Raw genomic sequence first — 9347 nt, 5'->3', positions numbered from 1 at the left:
CAGCACGGGTGTGTTTGGGGGGCTGAGATTGCCCCACGGCCCCTGCCTGGAGGACGAGGGTTAATTCATAGCAGACTTCATTCAGGCTTCTTTCCTACACGCTGCGAAAACGCAGTGCGAGAGGAGGATGTGCAGGGAGTGGGGCTAGAGCGAACGCGGCAGCGAGCGGCCGCGGAGATCCCCTCAGCGCCGCGGGCAAAGGCACCTGCGGCATCGGGAGGAGCGGCAGTGGGGATAAGGGGTAGGGGGGAGGCACGGGAGGGAAGAAAAAGGGGCTGGGAATGGAGGGGCTGTGGGAGTAATAGATGGAAGAAAGGGAAAAGTGGGGAAAATGAAAGGAAAAAAAAAGGGAGGAAAGGGATGAAAAAGGAAGAAAATGAGAACATGAGAAAAAATAGAAAAGAATGGGGAGAAAGGGGGGGGGGGAATGGAAGAAAGGGAAAATGGAATGGAAAAAAAAAAAACGAAAACGGGAAAAGGGAAAAAGAATGGGGGAAGGGAAGAAAAAGAGAAAAAAAGGGAAGAGAAAAAAATGAAAATAATGTAAAAAGGAAAGAAATGGACAAAAATGGAAGGGGAAAGGGGGAAAAGGGGAGGAAAAGGGGGAGCAAGAGGGAAATGGGAGGGGAAGAGGGCGGAGAAAGGAGGGAAAACGGGGGAAGGGGCGGAAAATAAAGGGAAGGGTGGGGGGGCAGGGCGAAGAAGAGACCCCCGGGCGCTATTCCGCACCACCGCAGCCCCGCACGAAGCCGCCGCTCGCATCGGGGCCGCCCCTGAGCCCGCGGAGCGCGGCGCGACCGCATCGTGACGCAGCAGCGGGACCGTCCGCAACGGCACTGCCAGCGCGGAGCGCGCCGGGCCGCGGCGGGGCCACCCGGAGGAAGGCAAGCGGCCGAGGGCGGGGCCCGATCCCGCACCGGCGCGGGGAGGCGGCACCTGGGTCCTTCCCCGGCTCCATCACCCGGCGGCGGCCGCTGAACGGCGGAGCGGAGCGCGGCGCGGGGTGAGGCGAGGTGAGCGGCTTTGTGGGCCCGCGGGCGGGAGGGGTGCGGAACGGGGACCGCGGAGAAGGCGGCGGCGAGCCCCGCGCCGTGCAGCCCGGGACGGGGTTCGGCCGCGGGCGCCTCCCGTCTCAACCTCCGCAGCCCGGGCGCTGTGAGCCCCGGCGTTTCCTCCGGCAGCAGCCCCTGCGTCGGAATCGGGGGGGAAACCGAGCAAAAGTTACGCGTTTGTAGCTGCGAGGAAGCGCGTAGCGAGTTCTCCGGTAGAAAAACAGCAGCTTGGGTCAACCGCGGTCCGAGGGCGCGAAGCCGGGATCAGACCTCTTTCTTGTAGCAGCCTGTTCGAGCTGTTTTATGAGCAAACGGGAAGGACGGCGCACAGATCAGCTCCCAGACAGACGTGTGCTTCGCTGTCGGTGTTGCTACCTCGTAGCATTTCAGTTGCTGGCTCGAAGCCACAGTACTTAAAGACACACTGATCAGTTAGCACCACTTCTCGACAAAAAAAATGAAACAAAGCAAAGAAAAAAAAACTTAACCCAAGCGTGCTAGTCGCTGTGGTTCTGTAGAAACCATGGAGGCAAGCCGTCTTGCTGCATCTTGTACTGCACGTGTCCCTAACTACCTAACGAAGTATTCAAGCCCATTGCCTTGCTGGTCAGTGTGGGCATCTTCAGGCCACGACTTGCTGCAGGCAGCTCATATGCTGCTCGGTGAGCATAGGAAGCCACTAGGCTTCTTGTGCTGCTGAGGCTGTGGGTATGGCACACTGTAGCCACACCTGAGGCTTTTATATCTGAGCAAGAGCCCTGCTGTTGAGAGCAGGCTTAAAAGGACTCTCATTGGGAACTGATGAGAAAGGCTGAATGTGAGCACAATTGGAATTTGGCCTGAGCTGTTGTCACTTGTATCACCATTCCAGTGAGAATTCACAAGTTATGCAGCGATTTCTGCACATAGCACCCACACCTAATGTGAAAAAGAATCATTTTTGGCATCCTTCACAAGGTGTAGTGTGCTTTGTCTGCATGTTCTGTCAGAAGCTGCGCACCATTTCACTAACAGTATCATAAACCAGCAGACCTCTCCTCCAGACCTTAGTGGTTTTTGATCTGTGTTGTTGGCTCCATGCAGTGCAAAAAGAAATGTGACTTGTGGCTTGTAGGAAGATGGATGAAATGGGGACATTTCTTTCAGAAGAGGGGGCAGTGAAGATCCACCTCCATATCTGGGGAGGCTCTGAGGGACTGGCCTGCCACAGTAGCTTGTTGAGATAAACAGACTTTCAGGTGAGGAGGTCTTGGAGAAGACAGTGGATTATATGAGACAGAAAAAACTCCTCTCCTCAGCAGCTTTATTTTTTTTAAGGACAGAAAATGATGTGGTAAGCAAGCAAGTTTGACCTGATTTCTTTGGGACTCAGTTCTGCATTGACAAAGAGCCACATGTGGAAGGCAGACTAGCTGCACTAGGTGGCCAAGTGACACTGCTGCAGGCGCAGAACAGTTACCCCAGTGCTGTGGATGAGTGATTGGCAAGTTTTTGTGTATTTTTCTCATTATTGAGGAACCAATGGAAGTCTCACCCCTGGAGGTGTTCAGAGCCAGGTTGGATGGTGCCCTGGGCAACCTGTTGTAGTATTAAATGTGGAAGTTGGTGACCTTGCCTGTGGTGGGGGGGTTGGAGCTTCATGATCCATGAGGTCCTTTCCAACCTGGGCCATTCTGTGATTCTGTGATCCAGCAGTGGGCTCAGCCCTGAGCTGCCGCAGCTCAGGGAGCACTGGGACACCACTCAGATACACAGCGTGGGTCTGGGTGCTCCTGTATGGGGCTGGGGGTGGGACTCGGGAGGTCTTCCCCATCCCCCTCAGGATTCTGTGGTTCTGTAAATATCTCATCACTCTTGAGATATTTGAGATATCTGAGTTGTCAGAACAACTCAGTCTGTCCTGTTGCCTTTCTGTCTCTCCTTTCTGGCCTTACCACTTGTCCCCATGTGAAGCTCTGTAGCATACTCTGTAGATCTGGATGCAGCATGTTGGGGTTACCTCCTCTTCCCGTGCATCCTTGAGGTAGCATGCCTCTCACAGTGGCACAGATCACCTCACACAGTGCATCCCTGCACTGTCTGCGTGGATAGCAGGAAGAACCAGTAAGGAGGAAGCATGGCAGCCCTGCTGCAGCTGCCTTACTGCCTACTCTCTGAAATGGAGACGTGCAAGTCACACTGTCCTGATATTGTGCTGGGGTGCCAACATGAGAGCAGCCCTGCGTGGGACATGCAGCTGTCACAGAGAAGAACAGATGTGATGTGCTGGCAGTGGAGCAGGGATTCTGGCAGTCGTGGCTGTGGCATCATGGGGTGCAGAGTGACGCTGTATGGGCACATGCACAAGGACCAGCTACCCCAGCAGCCCCAGCAGCTGCTGAGCAGTGAATGCAGCATGCTGCCTCCCCTCCCTCTGTTCCTGACTGCTCTGGCTGAGGATGGGGCGGCGTGCAGCAAAGCTGTGTTTCCACGCTGTCTGCTTCTATTGCTGCCAGGAGTTCCAGCAGCTCTCTGTGGCTAATTGCAGGAGGGAGGAGGGGGCAAAAGGGGAACACCTCCCACCTCCTTTTGATTCCAGCTTTATTTACGGTTTGATTTATAATTTGTTTAAAATAAATAAATCATGATGCATATGTTGAGAGTAAAGCTATGTCTGTTTCGGGCTACACTTAAAAGTGGAATGGCAGAAGGAACATCTCATCTTCCCTTATAAAACCATCTTGAGTATTATCAAGTAAAGGAAAGAAAACTTAGCATTTTTCAGATTCAAGTATTTGCAAGGAGCTAGTTTACCAATACTTTCCTGTAAATTACCTAGAAAATACAGTGATTTTTTTTTACTGTCAATGTATATTTTTCCCCATTGTGGCAGCAAGAAATTGTTAAAAACATGTTGGGAAGTAATAGATTTTGGAAGGGCACAAAGATTTTCTTCTCAAAAATGGTCAGAACAGGGCCATGGCCAAACTGAAGGGAGCAATCATCAGAGAGTTTGCAGGAGGATCTGAGGGAAGATTGTGTCTGGGCTTGCTTTTTTCCTGGAAGATGAATCTGCTCCTCAGAGGAGGCGGAGGATGTAGGAGTTGGAGCAGGTGCACAGCAAACATCAGGGAATTCATCTTTAAATGCAAATGTGGTTGTGCAATGGAATTATGTGCACAATGGAACCATTGAAAACAAGAGAATAGAATGTATGCATCACGATGCCTTATTGATTTAAGATCCCAAGTGACTTTTTAACTGATGGGGAAAGAGAAATTAATTAATTATTGCAGCAGAAATATTGCTTGCTGCTTACCTGCCTGAGATGGAATTGTAATTTCCACTTCTATAATCAAGTTCCAGAGGTATGGAGATCCTGCAGCTATTTAAGAGAAGGAAAGTGCCATTCAGCTGTCACCATCTGATGGCTGGGAAAATCCTTCATTGGGTTTGTTTTCATGTGAGTCAAGACGCATTTACAAAAATTTGTTCTGAACATGGATGTGTTTGACTTGCACTTAATAAATAATTATCAAGTCAAACGTGGAAATACTTTTTGCTGAAGTATCGTATTAGCTCTGTAATGTTTGCTCTAAGCATTTCCTTTTCAGTTTGCAGTTGAAATGCTGGTATTGTTTTCCCTTTTTGTACTGGAGAAAAAGACATTGTCTCATTTACCTTTAAACTCAATACAAAGCATTACATGACCTCTCCTTCCTCTCCTCCCCATTTATTATTATTATATCAATCTGGAACTTGTCCTTGAAAATGCAGCTATAATCAGGAACTTAAACACTTCCCTTCGGCTCCCCCATTTTAGCAATCTGTGCTTACATCTGTGAGCAAAAGTCAGCCTATGCTGCATAGCTTCCTTGCATGTGCATGACAGCTCTCTGCTCACAACTGTAATCTGAAGTCATACTGTTTTGCTTGTTCATCCATGAGTGCTTCTGCAGGATCTGGCCATAAGGACTGCCATTTTTCTTAGGAAATGGGAAATCCAGTAACAACATATAACCACTGGCATATTTACATCTGCATATTCATATCTCTCGTTTAGTAATGTACAACTGTAAATACTCTGCCTTTTGCAAGCTACACTCTCAGATCTGCCTGTAGTCACAGTCATACATTTTAAAAAGCTTAAGAAGAGCTTTGGATTTGGCTTCAGGTTTGTAATGCTACGGTTGTCAGTATGGTGAGAGATTTATCTGAATATTTGTAATTGCTGTGTCCAACATTTAGAAAATAACAATAACTTTAAAATGGCAAAACAAAATTAGGAATTATAGCATACTAAGTAGAAGAAGGGTGCCAGCACAGCAGAAGGATCGTGCCATCCTCTTTGACCCATGTCTCTATTCCTCTTAGTCTAAATGTACTCATTTGAGTTTCTCTCATACTTTCAGGCAGCCTTAAGGTAAATGCACTAATTATATTAAATACTGGGATATTATCATTCAAATACCACAATCTTCAACAGCGTCAAAGGTTTTTACTTCCTATCTGTAGAATCCTGAAGGGCATTTTTTTGGCAGATGCATAGAGAGGCAGCCTGCTAATGGAACAGCAGTGTGTCAGATACAGGATACAGCAGATACAGGAAGATTCACTTGCTCACTGTTCTTTTGGATATGATACTGCAAAATCTTCATCTCCTATTTCATTACAGCAATTTGATAGCACAGTTTTTAGAAGATTGATTTTGTTTTTTATTGCTCCGTATATTTATTGCTTGTACTAGTTATTTGTGTGTGGCATCTTAGGATACCCTTAGGAGAAAGAGAATCACCTCCTACAGTCTAATTATGATAAAACAGTGGCTGCTATTTGGATGAAACAGGACAGATCTTGGAAAGGATGCCGGCAAAGCAATTAGTCACAAGAGGAGTTATTGCTCATCACTGTGAGCTTTGTGCTGGTACATGCAGCAGGGACTCAGCTGCCCAATAGTTTGAAAAGCTTTGGTAAGGTATATCTGTCACAAAACCATGACAGGTAGATTTCTCCATGCCATCTTTCACGTCTCATCTAACTTCAGATATCAGAACTCCATAGAAATGGAACCCTCCTCACAATTCTCTTAAGGGTTGCAGGTGAAACATGTTAGCGAACAATGCAGTGAACACTGCAGTCCTGCTCTTTTCTGAGATGCTCCCACAGCAGACAAGATAATGTACTGTCTGTACTGTACATACTGTGTGCTTTCTAATGTACTGTATGCTTTCTGTTGAAGCACCTCAGGAAATATTTCTTAGCTGAAACGTGAGAAGCGCTGCCTGAGTGCCTGGAGTTTCAGTTGTGCTCATGGGCCTAGGTCTGAGCTGCCATGTGGAGCATGGCAGAGGATGTCTGTAGGGTTTCCAGGGAGAGACAGCAGCACAGGATTCTTACCCTTCTGCTCAGAACTGTCTGTCCTTCACTCACTCTCTTCTTCCCTTGGTAAATTAGCCCAGATGCAATCCCTGCTGCACTGATTTGATTCCAGCCAGAACTGCAATTGTTTGAGGCAGAATTAGCTTGTTTGCCTTTATTCTCTCCTCATAAGGCAGCTAAACATGCTGAAGAGCAGCCTTGCTTCTGAACCTGTGTGCTGGCTGTGATTTAGCAAAATGCATGCAGCATCTCCCTGGAGCGTATTGTTCAGAATACAGGTTAGGTACATGTGTAAATTCTTCTGGTCACCTGCTGGATAAGCTGTTGTAAGCCATCCTTGAGAGGCCTCTGCCACTTTGTGCTTGTACAGCAATCTTTGCTCCCTGTGTAGCAGACCACCATTAGAGGGGATGAGGAGCTGACAGTAAAGGACTTGACCAACTAACAGGTGCTGCGCTACAGTCTGTTCTGCCCCTGTTAACAACAGTTGTGGATGAAGATGTTATTGATGTCTTGATATTCTTCTGAAATAACGGCCTTGAAACAGTGGATAACTAAAGTGCCTGCTTAGATTAGGATTTAGCCTTCTGGCATTAGTGCTTTATGAAGATGAATGAGTGCCATTTATACATAACACTGTTGCCTCCAGCTGCCTGTAGAGTGTAACACTATTGCTTCATTACCCGGTGAAACTGGGTGAGTAGCTGTACCTGAACTTTCCAATTAGTCTGGCCTAAATCTGCCAAACCCCATAGGAAAGGCCAACCTGCAACTTCATGTTGTAGGAGTTCAAGGAACTCCAGGAGTTCAAGAAGAGCAGCTTGTGTGGGGAGAGAAGTAAGCTCTCCTGATCCAGCTTAGTAAAATGGACACTCCCTCAAGCATGTGTTCCTCATCAGGTCCCACATACTTTACGCTGTGATCCCAGACTTTTCTTTTTGCACATACAGTTTTTAGATGAATGTGTCTGTAGTAGCATTTTTTTTTCTGGATTTGTCTACACTGAAGTTGAGTAGCATGAATGTAGCTCGTATGGACACATCTGTACTAATTAGGAGCAGATGACTTTCGGGTACATAACAGCAGGACCAGGGAAAATGGTTTTAAGTTGGGGGAGGGAAGATATAGATTGGATGTCAGGGGGAAGTTCTTTACAGAGAGAGTGGTGAGGTGCTGGAACAGCTGCCCAGAGAGGCTGTGGATGCCTCGTCCCTAGAGGTGTTCAAGGCCAGGTTGGATGGGGCCCTGGGCAGCCTGGTCTAGTATTAAATGGGGAGGTTGGTGGCCCTGCATGTGGCAGGGGGGTTGGAGATTCATGATCCTTGAGGAAGGATTATGAAAAAAGGAAAAAAGGGATAAAATGATCTCAAGTTGCACCAGGGGAGATTTAGTTTGGACATTTGGAGTATTATCAAGCCTTAGAACAGGCTGCTCAGGGCAGTGTTAGAGTTCCCATATGTGGAGGTATTTCAGAGATGTATGGACATGTCACTAAGGGACATGGCTTGGTGATGGCATTCAGGAGGCCAAAGGTGATAGCTGGAGTTAATGATCTTGAAGGACTTTTCCAGTGTATGTTAGTCAGTGATTCCACCTTTAATCTGTAAGTGATGTGAAAACTTGTCAACCTGGACTGAAGGGTGCACTATCCAAATGTTCTGGATAAGTTCTCATGCCATGCTGAAGGCTGCTTTCATCTGTCTTAGCTGCTATTTTTAATTATGCTGTCTGTATTAACACTGCCAAGAATACTCCTACACATGCTGAAATCCCTTCATGACTTCATGCCCACTGCTTCTCTACTATGTTGTCTGTGACTGCAACTGCATCTGGGTATGTGTCCCTTTGCACTGATACTGTCTAGTTTTCTTCTCCACTATGTTTAGTTGTTTATTTTGTATAGTTGTTTATTTTTAGTTGTTTATTTTAATTTCCTCCTGTATGGAATTATAGAGAGGGCATCAGAAATTGGGAGAGAGTTCTGGCAATTTTCCACTGCAAAATTCCTGTTGGAGTTTCTTCCAAGTCAGAAAGAAAAATCTTGGAAAAATATCAGTGATGACACTAACATGACTACTACACATCTGTTATTACGTGTAGAAAACTGTCTGACTTCATTGCATTTTTAAGATAAGTTGTTTCTGATATTTTTTTTTTATTTCTTTATTTAATGCATGTAATGAGGGTTATTTTTAGGCTTTGTCAGATTTGATATTAAGTAACCCCATGGACTTCGCAATGAAGTGTGCTTCCAATTAAGGTGCTGTGCTATATGAGCAAAGCTTACCAGCAATAAGTATACTTCCACATTAGATTTTAATGTTTTTATTCACAAAATGTACTTTCTCTTCTGACCAACCAACCAGCAAAAGTCAGAAAACAGTGAAACTAATCTTCATCTGAGGATACAGACTGAGAAGCTGTGCCAAGTATTAATTTCTTTTACTGTACAATTTTTGTGTTATTTAACAAAGACAAGGAGAAAAATATGACTTGGAAATTGAAGCTAGGACTTAAAAAGATGATTTCATGCAAAATTTTTGGTGCCATAAAAGTATTTCACATGAAAGCAAATAGTGTCAAACAAAGAGCAGTACAAAATAGACTCTAACATGGCTAGTGTTCCCATGACATGAGACATGCTGGAGAAGAACAAGGTGAAGCTGAGCTTTTCAGCCTGTTAGAATGTACAGCTTACTTATCTGCCAAGAGACTGTTTTCTGTGTAGTTAAATGATTGAACTGAAATAAAATACAATATTCCTCATCTTTTCTTAAGCAAAAAAAGAAAGGAAGTATGTCTTATGGCTGTCCTTGATGCTCTCCTGAGGGAGAAGCACAGCATTGCTATGCTGGGATTGGGCAGAATAACGTGAGTATTGACCTGCCAAGCCTAGTTCTAGCACGAGGGTATCTTAAATGAGTTTTCTAAGATTTT

The 9347-nt window shown here is 46.0% G+C and overlaps 1 protein-coding gene across 4 annotated transcripts in view; it reads left to right on the top strand.

The window, feature by feature from the left end:
• Positions 1-700: 700 nt before the first annotated feature.
• The window catches only part of SNCAIP (synuclein alpha interacting protein), a 79514-nt gene continuing 70867 nt past the window's right edge, over positions 701-9347 (top strand). For 2 of the 4 annotated variants that reach the window (XM_052700592.1, XM_052700594.1), the window contains exon 1: positions 705-1013. The gene's annotated coding sequence lies outside the window, so the exon portion shown is untranslated. Of the gene's footprint in view, positions 1014-9347 lie in introns of all 4 variants that reach the window. The other 2 variants (XM_052700595.1, XM_052700591.1) reach the window with 2 other exon arrangements.

The sequence above is a fragment of the Tympanuchus pallidicinctus genome, unplaced genomic scaffold (assembly GCF_026119805.1).
Source record: "Tympanuchus pallidicinctus isolate F22 unplaced genomic scaffold, pur_lepc_1.0 scaffold4, whole genome shotgun sequence".
Classification (NCBI taxonomy): Eukaryota; Metazoa; Chordata; class Aves; order Galliformes; family Phasianidae; genus Tympanuchus; species Tympanuchus pallidicinctus.
Note: the sequence above shows the minus strand (reverse complement) of the source record. Positions and strands in the feature narration are given on the sequence as shown.